General features: G+C 47.0%; 1 protein-coding gene across 5 annotated transcripts in view; it reads right to left on the bottom strand.

The window, feature by feature from the left end:
• Positions 1–23,870, bottom strand: part of ss18 (SS18 subunit of BAF chromatin remodeling complex) — a 144,332-nt gene that overhangs the window by 37,457 nt on the left and 83,005 nt on the right. The gene's annotated exons all lie outside the window — the stretch shown is intronic.

The raw sequence follows: 23,870 nt of genomic DNA, 5'->3' as shown, positions 1-23,870 counted from the left end.
TTCCTTTAAGGGGCTGCGCGACCCCATTGTGTTGCAAACGACACAAAACTTAACGTTGGGAAACATAGAAATTTACAGCACAGGAGGTGGCCATTCCGGCCCATCGTGTCCGCGCCGGCCGACAAAGAGCCGCACGGCCCTCGGTCAGCAGGCCTGAAGGTTACATATAAACCTATGGACAACGAACAATGGCGGAAAGGCAAAGAGCACCCGGCCCAACCAGTCCGCCCCACACAACTGCGACACCCCTTACACTGAAACATTCTACACTCCACCCCAACCGGAGCCATGGGATCTCCTGGGAGAGGCAAAAACCAGATTTAAAAACCCAGGCCAATTTAGGGAGAAAAAAAATCTGGGAAAATTCCTCTCCGACCCATCCAGGCGATCGAAACTAGTCCAGATCATCACACCCTGGCCGTATTCTATTCCCTGCAGTACTTGCCATCGTATCTGCACGGCCAACAAAGGGTCTAATCCCAATTACCAGCTCCAGATCCGTAACCCTGCAGATTACTGCACTTTAAGTGCCTATCCAACCATCTCTTAAAAGTGGTGAGGGTTTCTGCATCCACCACTCTTCGGTCCCGAGTACGCACGGCGAGGGGCAAGACTCTGCTGTGGCCGCTCCAGCTAATAGCGGACGTTGTGTCAAGGGTCATCCGGTCAGCAGAGCAGAGCCGGCATGTACTGAGCGAAACATTCGGAACAGGTCCGCTGTTCATGAGCGCCTTCCGTCATTTACCGGGTAGAAATCACGTAGAGCACAAATGCCGGCATAGCCTTTCTTCAAAAGACAGTCCCTTCATCTCCAGAAGAAGAACTTAAGGAATAGGAGCAGGAGTAGGCCACCTGGCCCCTTGAGCCTGCTCCACCATTCAATAAGATCATGGCTGATCTGATCATGGACTCAGCTCCACTTCCCTGCCCGCTCCCCATAACCTTTTATTCCCTTATCGCTCAAAAATCTGCTGATCTCCGCCTTAAATATATTCAATGACCCAGCTTCCACAGCTCTCTGGGGCAGAGAATTTCAAAGATTTACAACCCCGAGAGAAGAAATTCCTCCTCATCTCAGTTTTAAATGGGCGGCCCCTTATTCTGAGACGATATCCCCTAGTGTTAGTTTCCCCAATGAGTGGAAATATCCTCTCTGCATCCACCTTGTCGAGCCCCCTCATTATCTTAAATAAGATGACCTCTCATTCTTCTGAACTCCTGATTACTTGCTGTACCTGCATGCTAATTTTTTGTGTTTCATGTACAAGGGCCCCCAGGTCCCTCTGTACTGCAACACTTTGCAATGTCTCCCCCATTCAAATAATAATGTGCTTGTTTATTTTTTCTACCAAAGTGGATAACCTCACATTTTCCCACATTATACTCCATCTGCCAATTTTTTGCCCATTCACTTAGCCTATCTCGATCCCTTTGCAGATAATTTGCATCCTCCTCAGAACTTGCTTTCCCACCTTTGTATCATCAACAAATTAATCTACGTTACACTCGGTCCCTTCATCCAAGTCATTAATATAAATTGTAAATAGTTGAGGCCCCAGTACTGATCCCTGTGGCACCCCACGAGTCACAGTTTGCCAACCTGAAAATGGCCTAGTTACCCCAACACTCTGTTTTCTGTTAGCCAATCCTCTGTCCATGTTAATATATTACCCCCAACCCAGTGACCTTTTATATGGCACCTTATCGAATGCCTTCTGAAAATCCAAATACATGACATCTACTGGTTCCCTTCTATCCACCCTGCTCATTACATCCTGAAAGAACTCCAGCAAATTTTTCAAAGATGATTTATCTTTCATAAATCCATGCTGACTCTGCTTGACTGCATTCTGATTATCTAAATGTCCTGCTACTGCTTCCTTAATAATGGACTCCAGCATCTTCCCAATGACAGATGTTAGGCTAACTGGTCTATAATTTCCTGCTTTCTGTCTCCCTCCTTTCTCAAATAGGGGTGTTACTTTTGCTGTTTTCCAGCTCACTGGGATCTCTCCATAATCTCTGTAGCTACCTCTTTAAGACTCTAGGATGCAGGCCATCAGTTCCAGGCAACTTGTCCACCTGTGGACCCATTAGTTTGCCTAGTACTTTTTCCACCAGTGATAGTAATTGTCCCAAGAGCCCCTTGATGATCAATTATTGGGATGCTTTTTCATGTCTTCTACCGTGAAAACCAATACAAAATCTCTGCCATTTCCCTGTTTCCCATTATTAATTCCCCAGTCTCATCCTCTAAAGGATCATTTACTTTAGCTACTCTCTTCCTTGTTATATACCTGTAGAAGCTCTTACTGTCCTTTTTTATATTTCTTACTCGTTTACTCTTATAAAACTACCTTCTGTCATTTTTTTTAAATCATCCTTTGCTGGTTTCGAAAAATTTCCCAATCCTCTGGCCTTCCACTGTATTTCACAACATTATATGCCTTTGTTTTCAAGTTGATACCATCGTTAACTTGCTTAGTGCACCACAGATGGTTCATCCTATCCTTAGTCTTTCTTTCTCACTGGAATATATCTTTGCTGAGTGTTATGAAATATCTCCTTAAACATTTGCCACTACTTCAATCTGTTTTACCCTTTAATCTATTTTCCCAGTCCACTTTAGCCAACTCTGTCTTCATACCTTTAGAATTGCCTTTATTTAAGTTCAGCACACTCGCTTGAGACCTAGCTTTCTCACCCTCAAACTGAATTTGAAATTCTACCATCCGATGATCACTCTTCCCAAGAGGATCCTTCACTACGAGATCATTAATTAATCCAACTCGTTACACATTACCACATCGAGAATAGTCTGCTCCCTGGTTGGTTCCACAACGTATTGTTTCAAGAAACCAGCCCGCATACACTCTATGAACTCTTCCTCCTTTGCCAATTTGTCCAATTGATATGAAGACTAAAATCGTCCATGATTATTGCCACAGCTTTCTTACAAGCCTCCATTATTTCTTGATTTATACTCTGTCCTACAGTGTGGATACTGTTAGGGAGCCTATAGACTACTCCTGCCAGTGTCATTGTTCCCTTACTGTTTCTTATCTCCACCCAAACTGATTCTACATCTTGGTCTTCTAAGCCAATATCATTTCTCACTACTGCACTGATCTCATCCTTTATTAACAGAGCTACCCCACCTCCTTTTCCTTTCTGCCAATCCTTACAAAAAGACAGTTTAAAAGAATGAGAAGTGGTCTTACAAGATTCTGAGGGGTCTTGACAAGGTAGATGCAGAGGGGATGTCTCGTCTTGTGGGGGAATCTAGAACTAGGGGGCATAGTTTCAGAATAAGGGGTCGCCCATTTTAGACGGAGATGAGGAGGAATTTCTTCTCTCAGAGGGTTGTGAATCTGTGGAATTCTCTGCCCCAGAGAGCTGTGGAGGCTGGGTCATTGAATATATTTAAGGTGGAGATAGACAGATTTTTGAGCGATAAGGGAGTAAAGGGTTATGGGGAGCGGGTGGGGTAGCGGAACTGAGTCCATGATCGGATCAGCCATGATTTTATTGAATGGCGGAGCAGGCTCGAGGGGCCAAATGGCCGTCTGCTGCTCCTATTTCTTATGTTCTTATGCAGTCAAAAGGCCAAAGCTTGCTCCAGGAAATGAGTTGTGCTCTTTGATTACTTTTTGTTGCAATGCAATAATTGGCGAACAAATTAAAAGGGATGCGGTTTACTCATTTAAAAAAAATTGTGCCCAACAGTATCAATGAGGCTTACTGATAAAAGAATGTGGCTTTATCCATCATAATCCCCGCAACACCAATTTCAGTTGCTAGCTCCAATTCTGGCCTCTTGAGCATCACCGATTGTCATCGCTCCACCAATGGCGGCCATGCCTTCAGCTGCCTGGGCCCTACGCTCCGGAATTCCCTCCCTAAACCTCTCTGCCTCTCTCTCCTCCTTGAAGACACTCCTTAAGATCGACCTCTCTGACCAAGCATTTCGTCATCAGTCCCAATACCTCGTGTGGCTTGATGTTAAATTTTGTTTGATAACGCTCCTGTGATGTTAACGCATTATATAAATGCAGGTTGACGTTGTTGTAGCTATTTTTCGATTCAGCATTACAACAGTAACTACTATTCAACAATTATTTAATGGACTAAAGCACATTGAGATGGCTTGAGGCTGCGAAAGGCGCGATAGAAATACAGGTCTTTCTTTTTAAGTGTCAGCTTTTGAGTGGCTCAGTGGGTAGCACCCTCGCCTCTGAGTCAGAAAGTCGTGGATTCAAAACCCACTCGAGACTGGAGCACAGAATCTAGGCTGACACTCCAGTGCAGAACGGAGGGAGTGCCGCACTGTTGGAGGGGCAGTACTGAGGGAGTGCCGCACTGTCGATGGGGCAGAACGGAGGGAGTGCCGCACTGTCGGAGGGGCAGTACTGAGGGAGTGCCGCACTGTCGGAGGGGCAGTACTGAGGGAGCACTGCACTGTCGGAGGGGCAGTACTGAGAGAGCGCCGCACTGTCGGAGGGGCAGTACTGAGGGAGCGCTGCACTGTCGGAGGGGCAGTACTGAGGGAGCGCCGCACTGTCGGAGGTGCAGTACTGAGGGAGTGCCGCACTGTCGGAGGGGCAGTCCTGAGGGAATGCCGCACTGTCGGAGGGGCAGTACTGAGGGAGCGCTGCACTGTCGATGGGGCAGTCCTGAGGAAGTATCGCACTGTCGGAGGGGCCGTCTTTCAGATGAGACGTTAAACCCAGGCCCCGTCTGCTCCCTCAGGTGGACATAAAAGATCCCATGGCACTATTTCGAAGAAGGGCAGGGAGTTATCCCCGGTATCCTGGGGCCAATATTTATCCCTCAAACGACAAACTAAAACAGATTATCTGGGTCATTGTCACATTGCTGTTTGTGGGAGCTTGCTGTGCGCAAATTGGCTGCTGCGTTTCCCACATTACAACAGTGACTACACTCCAAAAGTACTTCATTGGCTGTAAAGCGCTTTGGGATGTCCGGTGGTCGTGAAAGGCGCTATATAAATGTAAATCTTTCCCTTTCTTTCTTTCAGTAACTAAGTCGACACTGAAAGTTCACATGCCTCTTGCCAACACAAAAAGCACTCTTCCCTTTCCCCCAGGAAACAGTATTTAAAATAATTGAAAAGAAATTCAAAGATGGTCAGTATTTCCGCTAGCGGAGGAGAGATAAATTGTGGTCAATAATCAGCCCGCCTTCCTTCCCCCCCTCCGCCGACAATGACGGTCTTGTTTAATGTAAACTTTAGATTTAACGTTAGGCTTAAAATTCAGGACGCCAACACGATGGAGATGTGATATATTCACAGAGCATAAGCACACACAGCTTCCTACATGGCAGGCAGTTCTCTCGGAAGCCTCCGGAATCTGCCTGGTTCTGTTTATTATTAACTCTGCAGTTGCAGTACACAATACGTCCACATCCACAGTGTGGAGCTACAAACATTACAAGCTTACAGACATTACACTTCTCCCTCCTTAATGAAGAAGTTATTATAACAAACATCATACATAACTTTCATGTTTATACATAACACAGGATAAAAACTTTTTTTTTTTCCATCCTGACAAATTTAACTTTACTACTTGTTTTCTGTTTCGAAGAGGATATCTTCGCTCTCGAACAGAACTTTCCCAACATGGTGTCGAATCTACTCTCATTCGAGGCTCATCCTGAGGAATGTTTTCCTCCACGGAATTACCTTGATTTTCATTTGAACTCTCCCTAACTTCAGGCTCTTTGTTTTCCTGACTCGGACTCAGACTTTCATTCTGATTCTCTCCTGGATTTGTTTCCAGTACATTGGATTTAGGATTTGCTACTGGTGTATCAAAACTATCTGATGAGTCAGAAATAATTGAATCATTCCCACCTTCAACTCCTTCCATGTCTGTAGGTAAAATATCAATATGAACAAACCTAACCTGTCCATTATCAAACATCTTTACCAAATATGTGCGAGGACCACGTATCTTCACCACTCTTCCCGGTAACCACTTTAACCATTTATGGTGATGGTTTTTCACTCTCACCTTCTGGTTTAATTTCACACTTCCCTCTTTTACTCGACTTCTATCATGATTCTCTTTGACTTAATTGTGTCTCTTCTACGGACTGTGCCAAATTTGGCTTTAACAACGAGAATCTGGTTCATGGCTGTCGTTTGAGAAACAACTCTGTTGGTGTTCTACCAGTAGTTGTAAGAGGAGTACTTCGATATGTATTCAAGAAATTAGCCAATTTGTGATCCAATGACAACTGTCATTTCCTTGGATTTGGATCCAACATTTGTTTTATGAGGGCACGTTTTACAATTTGTATAGTGCGCTCTGCTGCACCATTCGAAGCAGGATGGTATAGTGCATGTAGGCACCTTTAGTAATGACTCCACGAGGCAGGGTATGGTGCTTAAACTCTGCAGACCTGCAGTCTTTAATTAGCAGCTCCTGAGTGCTGACAAGCTGTGTGTTCCTTTTTATACTGAGTTATCTGCCGTGTGCAGGCAACCCCTGGGTCTCCAGCAACAGCACCCTCTAGTGTACCGGTAAGGTGTGGACAGTACAAGGGTACATTCAATGTTGCATGCAGTGTTACAGACATCACACAGTAAACAGGCATGCCTACACAACAATACTCCCCCGAGCATTTTTCATATCCTAGTTGTCATGACCAGGGGAGGTGATCAGTGGTGGGCTATGGGAGGTTGTGGTGAGGGTTGTGTGGTTGACAGGTGTGACCCGTGTGCTTGAGGCTGGTCTCGTACGCTTCCCCTCCCTCACACACAAACCAAGTGGGTGTCACTGTTGTGGGATCCCTCGGGGAGGTAGCCACGGCAGCAGTGGGTGATGTGTATACACTGTGATGTGGGCAGTTGTGGGGAGGTGGGCAGGGCCACAAGACTGGGTGGGCTCCTTGTCCACCAATGGGGATGAGGGTCAGGTCATCCCAGGGTTTGCCAGGGAAGTTGGAGGGTATCGGCCTCATGCTTCTGGTGTTGGCCCTGGTGGCCAGGGGCTGTAGGGCTGGTCTGGTGCCGGTTGCCGTTGGTGGTGGCTGGGCTGCCCATTGACCACTGTCCCTGGAGTGGGTCTGCTCCCACTGCATGTGAGAGAGTCCTGCAAGGGGCATCACATTCGTTCCAAAGGTCCAGGCTACATGGTCATGGTCTGCCTGCTGGACCTGGGGGTCTCCCACAGGGGGATTCCATTGGCCTTTTTCAATGTCCTACCGGTATACATGACACCTTGGCTCTGATCACACATAGTCGAGCCTGTATTATACATTCTAGCACTTGCATCACTTTTAGGTGTCCTGGTTTCAACAGACATGGTTACATTAGGCATTTCACAATCTCTATCATTATTGTTAAGCATAATAAACTTGTTCTTAACCTTACTGACACCTGCATTCATCTCATTAGTCACATTAGTTAAACCAGCATCACAATTCATGGTTACATTGCATAAATTTTCATACTTGCATCCTTTAATTGCATCTTTAGCTTTAAAGTCCGTGTACTCAAATAGTTGGAACTTCCCCTTTAAATTTTTTTGGTTACCGGTCTCCTTTAAGGGAGCTTTCAAATCTGATTAACCGCTCGATGTCACATGATGCTCCTCCATGTTGACTCGCATTTTGAATGCGGGTCTGCTGCTCACCAAGCAGCAGCCATTTTGTGGTGCTCCTTTCTTCCACGTTCTTGTGGTGCTCCTTTCTTCCACGTTCTTGTGGTGCTGCAGCCATTTTGTGGTCTTGTTGCAGGCAGACTGTGGTGATCTTTTCTTCCACAGCACCACTTCACCTGATGTAGACCCGGTTCATCCAATTCCTGCCCAGCAGCGTGGGACCGTCGTCGGCTACAATCCACAGGGGGAGTTTGTGCAACACGCCGCCCTGGGAGACCTGGACGTCTACACTGCCAATGATTTGGATTTTACCTTTGGTGTAGGTGAGCAGCTTTGCCTGGACAGGAGAGTTTTGGTCGAGTGGTAGGATTCCTCCAAATTCTTTCAAAGGTCTTTTGGCTCATCACAGACTGGCTTGCCCTTGTGTCGATCTCCATGGAGACTGGGACCCCGTCGATGTCCACTTCCATCATCCACGGAGAACTCCCGGTGGAGCAGGTAAAGATTCCATACTCCTCTCCCAGGGTTAGAGCAGCTTCATCTTCATCTGTGTCGGAGCCCCGGTGATTAGCCAACTCATCAGAGACACAGTGAGTACAGCCTTTTCTACACATTCTCTGAAGGTGCCCTTTTTCTTTGCAGCTTTTGCATGCACAGTCATTGTAGCAGCACTGGTGGGTCCTGTGGTTTCCTCCACAGCGCCAGCACGGGGCCATCCGGTTTGCTCGATGTAGCGGACTCAGGGCAGCCTTCCTGCCTTTAGAAGTGTCCATGCGGTGCATTGCGCTCGCCGGTTTAGAGTCCTGGGTCAGTATTCGCCTGGAGTCGCTGGCCGAAACCATGTAGGCCTGGCTCACTTGAATTGCTTTCTGCAGGGTGACCGTGATGTCAGCCGAGAGCAATTTGTGTAGGAGGCCTTCGTGGCCGATTCCGATGACAAATATGTCCCTTAGTGTTTCATTAAGGTGGTCGCCAAACTCACACGGTGCAGCTAGTCTTCTTAAGTGTGCAGCATACTTGGCAATTTCCTGGCCCTCAGGTCGCCGGTAAGTGTAGAACCGGTGCCTGGCTGTGAGGATGCTTTCTTTTGGTTTTAGTTGTTCCTGTATGATTGTTACAAGTTCCTCATAACTCTTGGTGGTTGTCTTCTCCGGGGCTAGTAAGTCCCTGACGAGACCATAGCTGGTGGGCCCACAACTGCTAAGCAGGATGGCCCTGCGTTTGTTCGGTAGTGTAGGTGGTGTGTCCCCGTCCAGGTCGTTGGCTATGAAGAAATGTTCCAATCTTTCCACAAAAGCGTACTAATCCTCCCCCTCCGTAAATTGCTGAAAGTTGCTGAGGTTAGACATGTTGAGAGTGTAGTTCGTGATCCCATATTCCCATCGCCAGTTATGGTGTATGTCGGCACCTTTAGTAATGACTCCACGAGGCAGGGTAAGGTGCTTAAACTCTACAGACCTGCAGTCTTTAATTAGCAGCTCCTGAGTGCAGACAACAAGCTGTGTGTTCCTTTTTATACTGGGTTACCTGCTGTGTTCAGGCAACCCCTGGGTCTCCAGCAACAGCACCCTCGAGTGTACCGGTAAGGTGTGTACAGTACAAGGGTACATTCAATGTTGCATGCAGTGTTACAGACATCATACAGTAAACAGGCATGCATACACAACAGATGGTATGGTGGAACCTTGGTATGTTTCACACCATTTTTGCTCGTGAATTGTGCAAATTCTTCTGAACGAAATTGTGGTCCATTATCCAAAACAATCTCTTCAGGGAGGCCAAATGAAGAAAATAATTTTCGTAAAATGTCCAATGTTTTACTTGTTATTTTCCACATTGGAAACACCTCAACCTACTTCGAATGGCTATCATAATGAACAATTGTTGTCCTTCTAACTCAGCAAAATGAATATGTAGCCTTTGCCACACCCTGGGAGGCCATTTCCATGGCTGTAATGGTACTGGTGGTGGTTGCTTGCTTACTTACCGATTGACATGTCGTACACTGACTCACAATGTACTCTATATCTTTATCAAGACCTAGCCACCATAAATAACTGCGTGCAAAACTCTTGGTCTGTTACCTGGTTTGGCCATCCATTTGCAATACTCATACACCTTTGACATCACTGGGTCACGTTTGGTTGCTCTACCAATCTCTTCAGCTGTGACTAGCAGTTCATCAATGTATGAAAAATAAAACACTTCTTCCCTATGAGGTGTAACTTGTGATGGGGAAGGCAATCTAGACATTGCATCAGCATTACTGTGATCAGCTGATCGTCTGTATTCAATATCATATGTATATGCTGACAAAATCAAAGCCCATGTCTGCATTCGGGCTGCAGCTAATGTTGGAACTGGGGACTTTGGATGGAGGATTGCTGTTAGGGGCTTATGGTCCATAACGATGGCAAACTTACGACCATATAAGTATTTGTGAAACTTCTTGACCCCAAAAATTAATGCCAAAGCTTCCCTTTCAATTTGCGCATAATTACTCTCACTGGCACGGAGAGTGCGTGAAGCAAAAGCAATTGGTCTCTCCTCCCCACTACGTGATACATGAGAGATCACTGCACCAACTCCATACGGAGAGGCATCACATGCTAGCTTAATCTCCTCAGATATGTCATAGTGAACTAACATGGTGCTCTCTACCAATTTGTTTTTACACTCCTTGAATGCTGTATCGCATTCTTTTGACCACTTCCAATGGACCTGTTTTTTCAAAAGTTCATTCAGTGGATGTAATACTGTAGCCAAATTTGGTAGGAACTTCCCATAATAGTTCAAATGACCCAAGAATGAACGAAGTTCAGTGACATTCCTGGGAGTGGGTGCATTTCTGATTGCATCCAATTTTTCCATGGTTGGACGTAACCATCTTTGTCTATTCTGTACCCCAAGTACTCCACTGAGTTTTTAATTAACTCACACTTACGAGCAGACACTCGTACTCTGTGCTTCTCTAGTTGTTTAAGGACTTCATTCAATATGTTATGATGAATTTGCCTATTTGGTGCTGAAATTAGTATGTCATCCAAATAACATACTACCCCTTCAATACCTTGCAAAATCTGGTTCATCACTCCTTGGAATATGGCAGGGGCGGAAGACACTCCAAATGGTAGCCTATTAAATTGATATAGGCCTAGATGAGTATTTATAGTCAAACATGAGTTGGACTCCTCATCTAGTTCAAGCTGTAAGTAGGCATTCGTAAGATCCAGTTTTGAAAAGATCTGACCACCTGTCAGTGTTGTGAACAAATCTTCTATATTCAGCAATGTATTGGGGACATTACCCTCTAGAACCTAGTTTACGGTTACCTAATAATCACCACACAATCTTACCTTACCATTGGACTTAGGTACAACAACAATGGGTGTAGCTCAATTACATCGATCTATCTTACAAATAATGTTCTCAGTCTCTAGTCTTTTGAGTTCTTGCTCAACTTTCTCCTTGAATGCATATGGTATGGAACGTGGCTTGTAGTAAACCGATCTAGCGTCCTTCTGTACCCTGACACTCGCCTTGAATCGGACTGCCTGTTTCACAGAACACCTTCGGATACTTCTTGATAACCTCATCCATTGATGAAAATCTGGCTTCACACAGAAAATCTTATTCTAATCCAGCTTCAGTGAGCTCAACCAATTTCTTCCTAGTAAGGCAGAAATATAAAGATCAATTTCAGAACTTGTCTCCTTTCACTACTATTAGAGACAAGTTCTGAAATTGATCTTTATATTTCAATGGTACGGTGTTACGACCTACCACAGGAATTTTCTCTCCCGAGGAGCCTCGCAGCTCTGTCTTAGATTTCTCCAGTTGGAAATCACGCAATTTATCGAGGTACAGCGACTCCGATACTACACTCATGGATGCACCAGTGTCAATTTCCATTGGTATCTTGAATCCCGCAACATCTATGTGGATTTTGATGCTTCCCGAATCGCTGGCCGTTAACCTCGAGCTCCTGATGACGTGTAACTCTAACATCTCCTTGTCCTGTTGTTGTTCTTCCATGCTATGTAGTCTCTTGGGATTTCTACTCATAGCTTTGGAAGCTGGTTTACTCTTCAGTCGGCATGCCTTTGCAAGATGCCCAATGTTTCTGCAGAAGAAACACTCTGCCTTCACGTATGGACAACTTTGAGCAATGTGTTGTCCCAGGTACCTATAGTACGACTTCGATGCTCTGTTAGAATTTCCAGTTTCTGAGACTTTGGGCCCCCACCGTCTTTTACTTTTAACCTGCAGCTGATTTATCTCAGTTGACTGACGACCATAATTATTATTTAATTCTCGGGAATATTGTTCGGCCATGCCCATCGACCTCGCTGTCTGACAAGCAATCTCAAAAGTCAAGTCATCCGTCGTCAATAACTTCCTTCTGATTGCATAATTTTTCACCCCACAAACAAAACGATCCCGTAATGCTCAGTTTTGAAAGTTTCCAAAATTACAGTGCATCAATAGCTTTTTTAATGCTACGATGTAATCACTGATACATTCATCAGCCTTTTGATTCCGAATCCCAAAACAATAGCTTTCAGCAATTTCTAACGGTTTGGGGTTATAGTGCTGCTCCAGCTTCGTTAAAATCTCTTTAAGCATTGTGTCCTTTGGCTCATCAGGCACAAGCAGATTTACAAGGGTTTCGTACAATGCCGGACCCGCCTCCGATAAGATGATCGCTTTCTTACGTTCCGACACAGCCCGGTTCTGGACTACATTGTCTGAAACTTCAATTATGTTATTTGCAGTGAAATACATTTCTAGCCGATCCACATACGCTTTAAAATGTTCCCGGTCGTGTCTATATTCCCCCAAATGTCCGATTACACCTGCCATTTTAATCTCTAGCTGTTCACACCATGTGCTGTATTTTACCTCGGATTTTGTAGCTTTTTTCCCCCAAAGACAGAAACTTCCAAAGTCTCTCTGTCGGCTGGCCGAATCCTTCCCCAACAAAATTTAAGCTTTAAATCATCCGAAAAAATTCCATCTCATCGCCAAATGTGATATATTCACAGAGCATAAGCACATACAGCTTCCTACATGGCAGGCAGCTCTCTCGGAAGCCTCCGGAATCTGCCTGGTTCTGTTTATTATTAACTCTGCAGTTGCAGTACACAATACGTCCACATCCAGAGTGTGGCGCTACAAACATTACAAGCTTACAAACATTACAAGTTTAAATACTTGTTCAAAAATATTTATTGATCAGGCAGCTACTTAATTCTGTCACCACAAAGCAAGAAGTGAAGAGAAAGGTCAAAGGTTAACTCAAGGCAATTGGGGAGACCTCCATTTTACCTATGGCACAAAGATTAACGGTTGTTGAGTCAGAGATTTAAATAAAACCAGTTTAGGGAATATTTCAACCATCCGGGGATGAGTGGGTTGGCTTATGAGGAAAGGTTGAGTAGGTTGGGCCTCTACTCATTGGAATTCAGAAGAATGAGAGGTGGTCTTATTGAAACGTATAAGATTATGAGGGGGCTTGACAAGGTGGATGCAGAGAGGATGTTTCCACTGATGGGGGAGACTAGAACTCGGGGCCATAATCTTAGAATAGGGGGTCGCCCATTTAAAACTGAGTTGAGAGGAATTTCTTTGAGCGTTGTGAATTTGTGGAATTCGTTGCCTCAGAGAGCTGTGGCAGTTGGGTCATTGAATAAATTTAAGACAGAGACAGACAGTTTCTTCACCGATAAGGGGTTATAGGGAGCGGGCGGGGAAGTGGACCCGAGTCCATGATCGGATCAGCCATGATCTTATTAAATGGTGGAGCAGGTTCGAGGGGCCCTTTCGCCTACTCCTGTTCCTATTTCTTATCTCTCTCATTCATTGCAGATAACATTTGCTTACTGCACGGACCAATAATGTCCCACTATTTTGGCCTTCCAGAGGGAGTGATAGATTTTTGGGGGGGCACGAGGAGAGGGCACAGGGTATCACTGGTAACGGATCCAAGGTGGGTAACTTGGAGTTATCAAGATCGGCCATGATCTCACTGAATGGCGGAACAGGCTCGAGGAGGCTGGTTGGAACATGGAAACAAGAGACCACCAAAGTAGCCACCACTAAGGACAATTAGGGATGGACAATAAATCCTGGCCTGACCAGCAACGCCCTCATCCCAGGAACGAATAATTAATAAAAAGATGAGCTACAGGGACACAATTGAGCTGGTCTGCACGAGACCGGCAGAGAGCTCGTTGGACACAACCTCCCGCCTATCTCCGCCCCTGCCTCAGCTCATCCGCCGCTAAAGCCCTCATTCCATGCCTTTGTTACCTCCAGACTTGACGAGACCAATTCACTCCTGGCTGGCCTCCCACATTCTACTTACGCAAACTAGAGGTGATCCAAAACTCGGCTGCCCCGTGTCCGAACTCGCACCAAGTCCCGCTCACCCATCATCTCTGTGCTCGCTGACCTACATTGGCTCCCAGTTAAGCAACACCACCATTTTAAAATTCTCATCCTTGTTTTCAAATCCCTCCATGGCCCTCATCCCTCCCCATCTCAGTAATCTCCTCCAGCCTCTCAACCCCCCTCCACAGATGTCTGCGCTCCTCTAATTCTGCCCTCGTGAGCATCCCTGATTATAATCGCTCAACCATTGGTGGCCGTGCCTTCGGTTTCCTTGGCCACAAACTCTGGAACTCCCTCCCTAAAACCTCTCTGCCTCTCTTTCCTCCTTCAAGACGCTCCTTAAAACCTACCGAGCTTTTGGTCACCTGTGCTAATTACTACTTACGCGGCTCGGTGTCAAATTTAGAATCTCGGAATACTCCTGTGAAGCGCCTTGGGACATCGCCAGGTTAAAGGCGCTATATAAATACAAGTTGTTGTTGTCATTTTAACCAGCCCAAACTTCTCTCCAAGTGCTCAGTCACACAATTATAGATTCCAATTGTTGTGTATGTATAATGTATGTATATACCCTGTACACTCAATGTACAGTTACATAAGACCACTGAATGTATCTTCACACTGTATACACTATGCCTGTACCACCAGAGGGTGCAACTGGTGGAGACCTAGGGGTCACCTGCACACCGACAGGTAACCAGGTATAAAAGTGAGCTCACTTTGCTGTAACCTCATTCAGGAGCTGCAATAAATGGACTAGAACATAGAACATTGAAAATAGGTGCAGAAGTAGGCCATTCGGCCCTTCGAGCCTGCACCGCCATTCAATAAGATCATGGCTGATCATTCCCTCAGTACCCCTTTCCTGCTTTCTCTCCATACCCCTTGATCCCCTTAGCCGTAAGGGCCATATCTAGCTCCCTCTTGAATATATTCAATGAACTGGCATCAACAATTCTCTGCGGCAGGGAATTCCACAGGTTAACAGCTCTCTGAGTGAAGAAATTTCTCCTCATCTCAGTTGTAAATGACCTACCCCTTATCCTAAGACTGTGTCCTCTGGTTCTGGACTTCCCCAACATCGGGAACATTCTTCCTGCATCTAACTTGTCCAGTCCAGTCAGAATCTTATATGTTTCTATGAGATCCCCTCTCATCCTTCTAAACTCCAGTGTATAAATTCCCAGTTGATCCAGTCTCTCCTCATAGGTCAGTCCAGCCATCCCGGGAATCAGTCTGGTGCAGATTCAATAGTAACTTTCAAAAGGGAATTGGATATATACTTGAAATGGAAAAAATTGCAAGGCTATGGGGGGAAAGGGCAGGGTCATGGGACTAATTTGGACAGCTCTTTCAAAGACTAAGGTCACAACAGTTCAAGTGTAATACCTTACCTCGTGGAATCATTACTAGAGTGCTTACAGACACAATACCAATAATGTCCCTCACAACAGGTGCTGGAGAAATAGGTACTTGGGGAGGGGAGGGGGGGTGGGGGTCTTTTATTTAGAAAGGGGGTTCAAAACCCTTTTTCTAAACTGCACAGTTTAAAGGCCGTCGGCAAAAATAAGTTTCAGAAAATTACGCAATTGAAAGGAAGCGTTAAAAAAAACCCACCCTCAACATCTGCTCTTACAATGGTTCTCCCTTCCCTCTGCGTTTTCTTTATATTCGGAGGTGGTGGAGAGTGTTAGAAATTTAAAACCTATGGGCTCTTTGAGCTGTTCCCGAGTTGACAGTTTTAGCCAACGATTGCCGGATGGAACATGTAAAAGGCATTTATTTCACGCCTTCAGGCAACTCTCATCTCCGATTTAGTCAGGAGAGATGTGAAGATCTCTGAAATCCAGTCAGTTAATGTTGGCCCGCCTGATATTTTTTGCTGGGAGTGTTTCAGACGTCAAGCAGCAGCAATGGGAACACAAGCCCTGGAAGGTTATTTTATTTAAAACCCGTCATGCATTTTGGTGCAGAAACCTTGTAATACGTTCTAAGATATCCCCCAGGAAAACCACAGGAACGGGGCAACCACACTCAGCTAATAAATACCCACGCACATCACAACCGATATTTCACAGGCACACACACCACCTTTCAGTCTCGACTAAAAGTCTGCCTACATTATTGATGGCAATCAAACTTTCAAAACCTTTCCCCATCACCAAATTAAAACCTTGAAAACTTCTAACTGAGGGGGCTCGACAGGGTGGATGCAGAGAGGATGTTTCCCCTCGTGGGGCAATCGAGAACTAGGGGGCACAGTTTCAGAATAAGGGGCCGCCCATTTAGAACGGAGATGAGGAGGAATTTCTTCTCTCAGAGGGTTGTAAATCTGTGGAATTCTCTGCCCCAGAGAGCTGTGGAGGCTGGGTCATTGAATATATTTAAGGTGGAGATAGACAGATGTTTGAACGATAAGTGGGTGAAGGGTCATGGGGAGCAGGCAGGGACGTGGAGCTGAGTCCATGATCAGATCAGCCATGATCTTATTAAATGTTCTTAATTATAAAGTTGTGAGCAGGTTTAATTTTAATATACCTCCCTTATCCAGAACTCCCTTATCCAGAACCATTCCCGGCCACCGGGTGGCACATGCGCAGAACTCCGACATGAACAAATTGATGCCCTTCCTCACTGCCGACACCCGCAATCGCTGGCCTGACCCCGCGATCCAAGGCGCCCCACCATGATCTCTCTGCCACACTCCGAGCCCCAAGCTAGCCAGCTCCGATATCCCCTTGCTCAGTACCTATACCATCCAATTTAACGTGACCACCCCTCGTCCGGAAAAATCCCTTATCCGGAACAAGCCAGATCCCGAGGGTTCCAGATAAGGGAGGTTCCACCTGTATTAAGACGATTTGGGGGAGGTCACACAGTGTGATAGCTCTGAGTATTAGAGACAGTAAGGCAGAAGAGTACTCATCATAGAATGGTGCAGCATGGAAGGAGGCCATTCGGCCCATCGTTCCTGTGCCGGCTCTTTGAAAGAGCGATCCAATTAATCCCACTCCCCCCCCCCCCCCACCGCTGCTGTTTCCCCACAGCTCTGCAAATTTTTCCTTTTCAAGTATTTATCCAATTCCCCATTTGAAAGTTACTATTGAATCTGCTCCCTTCGTCTTTTCAGGCAGCGCGTTCCAGATCACAACAACTCGCTGCGTAAAAACATTCTCCTCATCTCCCCCTCGGGTTCTTTTGCCAATGACCTTAAATCTGTGTCCCTCTGGTTACCGACCCTCCTGCCCCTGGAAACAGTTTCTCCTGGTGTACTCTTACCAAAACTCTTCAAGATTTTTTTTTTAATACCTCTCCAGATATGTCAAGCCCCAAACACTTAACCGACTATGAAATTCAATACCAGTCAGCGAAAAAATCCAGTTTTCTTCAGTGTTCCCACACGCACATATACACGCACCGAAAGATAACAAGTCATTCAACCCACACTGACAGTTAGCTTGCTTCATGTAATTTAAATGAGCAAAATAAAGTTGAAACTGGGAAACACGTAGATGAAGAATTAGGGCATGATGCAAGGATTATGTAAACAGGATTTAAGTCCATAGTCCACACTCTCACACAAACTGGGAGCAGGTGGGAGATCAGACTGACAATTTGAAAAATACTATCCACCTACACAAGAACCGAAGAATTAGGAGCAGGAGTAGGCCATTCGGCCCCTCGAGCCTGCTCCGCCATTCAATATCACGACTGATCTTCTACCTCAACTCCACTTTCCCACCCAATCCCCATAATATTTAAAAATCTATCGATCTTGGTCTTGAATATACTCAAAGACGGAGCCTCCACAGCCCTCTGGGGTAGAGAATTCGAAAGATTCACCCCCCTCTGAGTGAAAAAATTCCTCCTCATCTCAGTCCTAAATGGCCGCCCCCTTATCCTGAGACTGTGACCCCTGGTTCTAGACTCCCCAGCCCGGGGGAAACATCCTCCCTGCATCTACCCTGCCAAGCCCTGTAAGAATTTTCAATGAGATCACCTCTCATTCTTCTAAACTCTAGAGAATATCAGCAAAGTCTACTCAATCTCTCCTCATAGGACAATCCCCCCATCCCAGGAATCAGTCTGGTGAACCTTCGTTCCACTTCCACTATGGCAAGTATATCCTTCCTTGGGTAAGGAGACCCAAACTGTGCACAATACTCCAGGTGTGGTCACACCAGGGCCCTATATAATTGCAGCAAAACATCTTTACTCTTGTACCCAAATCCTCTTGTAATAAAGACCAACATACCATTTGCTTTCTCAATTGCTTGCTGTACCTGCATGTTAACTTTTAGTGATTCATGTACAAGGACACCCAGATCCCCAGAACACCAACATTTCCCAATCTCTTACCGTTTAAAAAATACTCTGCTTTTTTATTTTTCCTACCAAAGTGGATAACTTCACATTTCTCCACATTATATTCCATTTGCCATGTTCTTTGCATCCTCCTCACAACTTAAATTCCCACCGAACTTTGTATCATCAGCAAACTTGGATATATTACATTTACATATCACACAATTACATTTCATTAAATAATGCACACGGTTAATCCCAAACGTCTTTTACAATATGCGGGGAAAGTAACCAGTGCCCTAATTATATTACAAAATGTATGTCAGCCTGAATTGAATGTGTAATCACAGAAAACAGTGAAGAGACAATCTCAAAAATGTCAAGACTCAGCCAGCTATTTGGCACACATATAGTTTTATTTTTCCTACATTACAACAGTGACTACACTTCGAAAATACATGGTTGGCTGTGAAATGCTCAGGGATGTCCTGACGTTGCGAAAAACGTTAAATAAATGTCAGAAGGTTGTGGGTTCAAGTCCCAGCCCAGAGATTGGAATGCAAAATCCAGGCCGACACTCCAGTGCAGTGCAGAGGGGGCGCCGCACTGTCGGAGGGGCAGTGCTGAGGGGGCGCCGCACTGTCGGAGGGGCAGTGCTGAGGGGGCGCCGCACTGTCGGAGGGGCAGTGCTGAGGGAGCGCCGCACTGTCGGAGGGGCAGTGCTGAGGGGGCGCCGCACTGTCGGAGGGGCAGTGCTGAGGGGGCGCCGCACTGTCGGAGGGGCAGTGCTGAGGGGGCGCCGCACTGTCGGAGGGGCAGTGCTGAGGGGGCGCCGCACTGTTGGAGGGGCCGTCTTTCAGCTGCTCTCAGGCAGACATAAAAGATCCCACAGCGCTATTTCAAAGAAGAGCAAAGGGAGTTATCCTCGGTGTCCTGGGCCAATATTTTTCCCTCAACCAACAAAAACAGTTTATCCGGTCATTATCACATTGCTGTTTGTGGGAGTTTACTGTGCGCAAATTGGCTGCTGCGTTTCCGACATTACAATAGTGACTACACTCCAAAAAGTACCTCAATAGCTGTGAAGCGCTTTGGGACGTCCTGAAAAATTGCGAAAGGCGCTATATAAATATGCAAGTCTGTCCTTATTGCCTATTCTAGAATGTAATATTGATCGGTATTTTAATTCACAGGGGCTGCTTTATAATAACTTGTATTTATATAGCGCCTTTAACCTAGTGAAACGTCCCAAGGCACTTCACAGGACTATTGAGACACATAAACTTTCACAACAAGCCGCATAAGGAGATATTAGGGCAGGTGACCAAAAGCTCGGACAAAGACGTGAAAAAGCCACGTTTTATGCCCGTCTCCTGGTCATACATCTCTAAATACTTCGGTCCTGACCGAGTCTGGTAACAGAATTCCATTGCAGTTTTATTCATCTTTCCCCACTTCAATATTCCCTCCCATGCACGCACCATTCCTTGGACCATTTCAAGGACGCCCTCAAAGCCTCCCTGATAAAGTGCAACATCCCCACCGACACCTGGGAGTCCCTGGCCAAAGACCGCCCTAAGTGGAGGAAGTGCATCCGGGAGGGCGCTGAGCACCTCGAGTCTCGTCACCGAGAGCATGCAGAAATCAAGCGCAGGCAGCGGAAGGAGCGTGCGGCAAACCAGTCCCACCCACCCTTTCCTTCAACCACTGTCTGTCCCACCTGTGACAGAGACTGCAATTCCTGTATTGGACTGTTCAGTCATCGGAGAACTCACTTTTAGAGTGGAAGCAAGTCTTCCTCGAATCGGAGGGACTGCCTATGATGGACAAGTTGGTATGCAACCTACTTCATGGAATTATATCCATAGCAAGTTTGTGTACAAGCATAGCCTGGTGTGACCCCTCTAACTACATTACTAGCCCCTCTGCTTCCAACCACTGCCTTCCTTTCCCAGAAAGATCCAGACGTTGCTCTGTGCTTCTTTGGGCCAATAAGCCAAGATTGGTAACCCCCCCCTCCGACATGGAAAACTGAGAATGTGTCACCACATTGCACACGGTGGCAGCACAGATCCACCAGAATAATACCGGGGCTAAAAGGGTTAACTTCGGAGGATAGGTTGCAGAGACTGGGCATGTTTTCCCGAATTCGAAGAATAAGGGGTGAGTGAATTGGGATGTTTGAGATAAATAAAAGATAAATAAAAGATAAATAAATAGAGAGGGTCGATGGTGAGATAGTCATAGTCTCCGCATGATCCTACAAATCCCCTGGGAGACGCACCAACGTTAGCGTCTTCGACCAGGGCCAACATCCCCAGCATCGAAGCACTGACCACACTCGACCAGCTCCGCTGGGTGGGCCACATTGTCCGCATGCCTGACACGAGACTCCCGAAGCAAGCGCTCCACTCAGAACTCCTTCACGGCAAGTGAGCCCCAGGAGGGCAGAGGAAACGTTACAAGGACACCCTCAAAGCCTCCCTGATAAAATGCAACATCCCCACCGACACCTGGGAGTCCCTGGCCAAAGACCGCCCGAAGTGCAGGAAGAGCATCCGGGAGGGCGCTGAGCACCTCGAGTCTCGTCGCCGAGAGCATGCAGAAATCAAGCGCAGGCAGCGGAAGGAGCGTGCGGCAAACCAGTCCCACCCACCTTTCCTCCAACCACTGTCTGTCCCACCTGTGACAGAGACTGTAATTCCCGTATCGGACTGTTCAGTCACCTGAGAACTCACTTTTAGAGTGGAAGCAAGTCTTCCTAGATTCCGAGGGACTGCCTGTGATGATGATCCTCGGGTGTGCAGAGTCCAGAATAAGGGGGCATAACCTTAAAATAAGAGCCAGGCCATTCAGGGGGTGATGTCAGGAAGCACTTCACACAAAGGGCAGTGTAAATCTCGAACTCGCTCCCCGAAAAAGCTGGCGGTCAACTGAAAATTTCAAAACTAAGATTGATAAATTTTTGGCAAGCACGGGTATGGAGGGTTACGGACCCAAGGCGGGTAGAATCATGGAATGGTTACAGCACGGAAGGCCGCCATTCGGCCCGTCCTGACTCTCAGCTAGTCCTACTCCCTTACCCTTTCCCTGTAGCCCAGAAAATTGTTGGATTGGTAGATGAAAAAATAAAACAAAATTATTTAAGTGGGGAGGTGTGACAAAATGCTGCGGTACAGAGGCATCTGGGGGTCCTCGTACATGAAACACGAAAAGTTAGCATGCAGGTACAGCAAGTGATCAGGAAGGCGAATGGAATCTTGGCCTTTATTGCAAGTGGGATGGAGTATAAAAGCAGAGAAGTCCTGCTACAACTGTACAGGGTATTGGTGAGGCCACACCTGGAGTACTGCGTACAGTTTTGGTCTGCGTATTTAAGGAAAGATATACTAGCAATCGAGGCTGCTCAGAGAAGATTCACTAGGTTGATTCCTGGGATGAAGGAGTTGTCTTAAGATTGAGCACGTTGGGCCTATACACATTGGAGATTAGAAGACTGAGGTGATCTTATTGAAACATATACGATAATGAGGGGGCTCGACAAGGTGGATGCGGAGAGAAAATTCCCCTCGTGAGGGAATCTAGAACTAGGGGACATAGTTTCAGAATAAGGGCTTGCCTATTTAAAACGGAGATGGAGAAATTTCTTCTCTCAGAGAGTCGTGAATCTCCGACAGTGCGGCGCTCCCTCAGCACTGCCCCTCCGACAGTGCGGCGCTCCCTCAGCACTGCCCCTCCCGACAGTGCGGCGCTCCCTCAGCACTGCCCCTCCGACAGTGCGGCGCTCCCTCAGCACTGCCCCTCCCGACAGTGCGGCGCTCCCTCAGCACTGCCCCTCCCGACAGTGCGGCGCTCCCTCAGCACTGCCCCTCCGACAGTGCGGCGCTCCCTCAGCACTGCCCCTCCGACAGTGCGGCGCTCCCTCAGCACTGCCCCTCCCGACAGTGCGGCGCTCCCTCAGCACTGCCCCTCCGACAGTGCGGCGCTCCCTCAGCACTGCCCCTCCGACAGTGCGGCACTCCCTCAGCACTGTCCCTCCAGACAGTGCGGCGCTCCCTCAGCACTGCTCCTCCGACAGTGCGGCGCTCCCTCAGCACTGCCCCTCCGACAGTGCGGCGCTCCCTCAGCACTGCCCCTCCCGACAGTGTGGCGCTCCCTCAGCACTGCACTGGGAGTGTCAGTCGAGATTTATGTGCTCAAGTCGCTGGAGTGGGACTTGAACCCACAACCTCCTGACTCAGAGGCGAGGGTGCCACCTGGAGAGCGAGAGTCTTCAATGATGCACAACATCGATGGATGAATGAACGTGGAAAATCGATGAATGATGCAACTCCCTGCAAGCAAGTGTCTCTGTTTGTGGAATGAACTGCCCCCAAGTGGAATACAGGCAGAATATTCAGACACAGGACCAAGTTCTTGATTCAAAGCGGGAACCTTTCAACTTCACAAGCCCAAAGCAGAGAGAAAAAAAAAAGAGTAATAATCCCAATGAAGAGATTTCTCAGCAGTCTCTAATTTAACAGACATTAAGTACACAACTTGCTGCACAGCTGACAGACTATTTACGAGAGAAAAACATGAATGCTGCCCAGCGTTTAGAGCAACAGCACCATCTGGACAGCAGATGGTTCGGGAAGGCAGACGGACGGGATTACGAGAGAGCCAGGACGTTAAGCCCCTTGGCGGGAGCGGGCAGGGTGGGAGCAGAGCAACGGTTGCAGTTTGTCGGACATACCGTCATCCGACACTGGAAAATGTATTTAAAATTAGAAAGAGAATACCAGCACTACAAATCCTACAAATCCCCTGGGAGGACAGACGCATCAACGTTAGCGTCCTCGACCAGGCCAACATCCCCAGCATCGAAGCACTGACCACACTCGACCAGCTCCGTTGGGCGGGCCACATTGTCCGCATCCCTGACACGACACTCCCAAAGCAAGCGCTCTACTCGGAACTCCGACACGGCAAGCGAGCCCCAGGTGGGCAGAGGAAACGTTACAAGGACACCCTCAAAGCCTCCCTGATGAAGTGCAACATCCCCACCGACACCTGGGAGTCCCTGGCCAGAGACCGCCCTAAGTGGGGGGGGAAGTGCATCCGGGAGGGCGCTGAGCACCTCGAGTCTCGTCGCCGAGAGCATGCAGAAACCAAGCGCAGGCAGCGGAAGGAGCGTGCGGAAAACCAGTCCCACCCACCCTTTCCTCCAACCACTGTCTGTCCCACCTGTGACAGAGACTGTAATTCCCGTATTGGACTGTTCAGCCACTTAAGGATGCATTTTTAGAGTGGAAGCAAGTTTTCCTCGATGCCGAGGGGATGATGATGATGAAGAATTTAATAGGATTTTAAGGCGATTGGCAGAAGAAGCAAAGGCGACACAAGGAAAAACTTTTTTTTTTTTTTAAAACGCGAGTGGTTAGGATCTGGAATTCACTGCCCGAGAGGGTGGTGAGGCAGATTCAATCGTGGCTTTCATAGAAAATAGGAGCAGTAGTGGGCCATTCGGCCTTTCGAGCCTGCACCGCCATTCAATATGAT

This window comes from Pristiophorus japonicus, chromosome 1 (assembly GCF_044704955.1).
Source record: "Pristiophorus japonicus isolate sPriJap1 chromosome 1, sPriJap1.hap1, whole genome shotgun sequence".
Classification (NCBI taxonomy): Eukaryota; Metazoa; Chordata; class Chondrichthyes; family Pristiophoridae; genus Pristiophorus; species Pristiophorus japonicus.
Note: the sequence above shows the minus strand (reverse complement) of the source record. Positions and strands in the feature narration are given on the sequence as shown.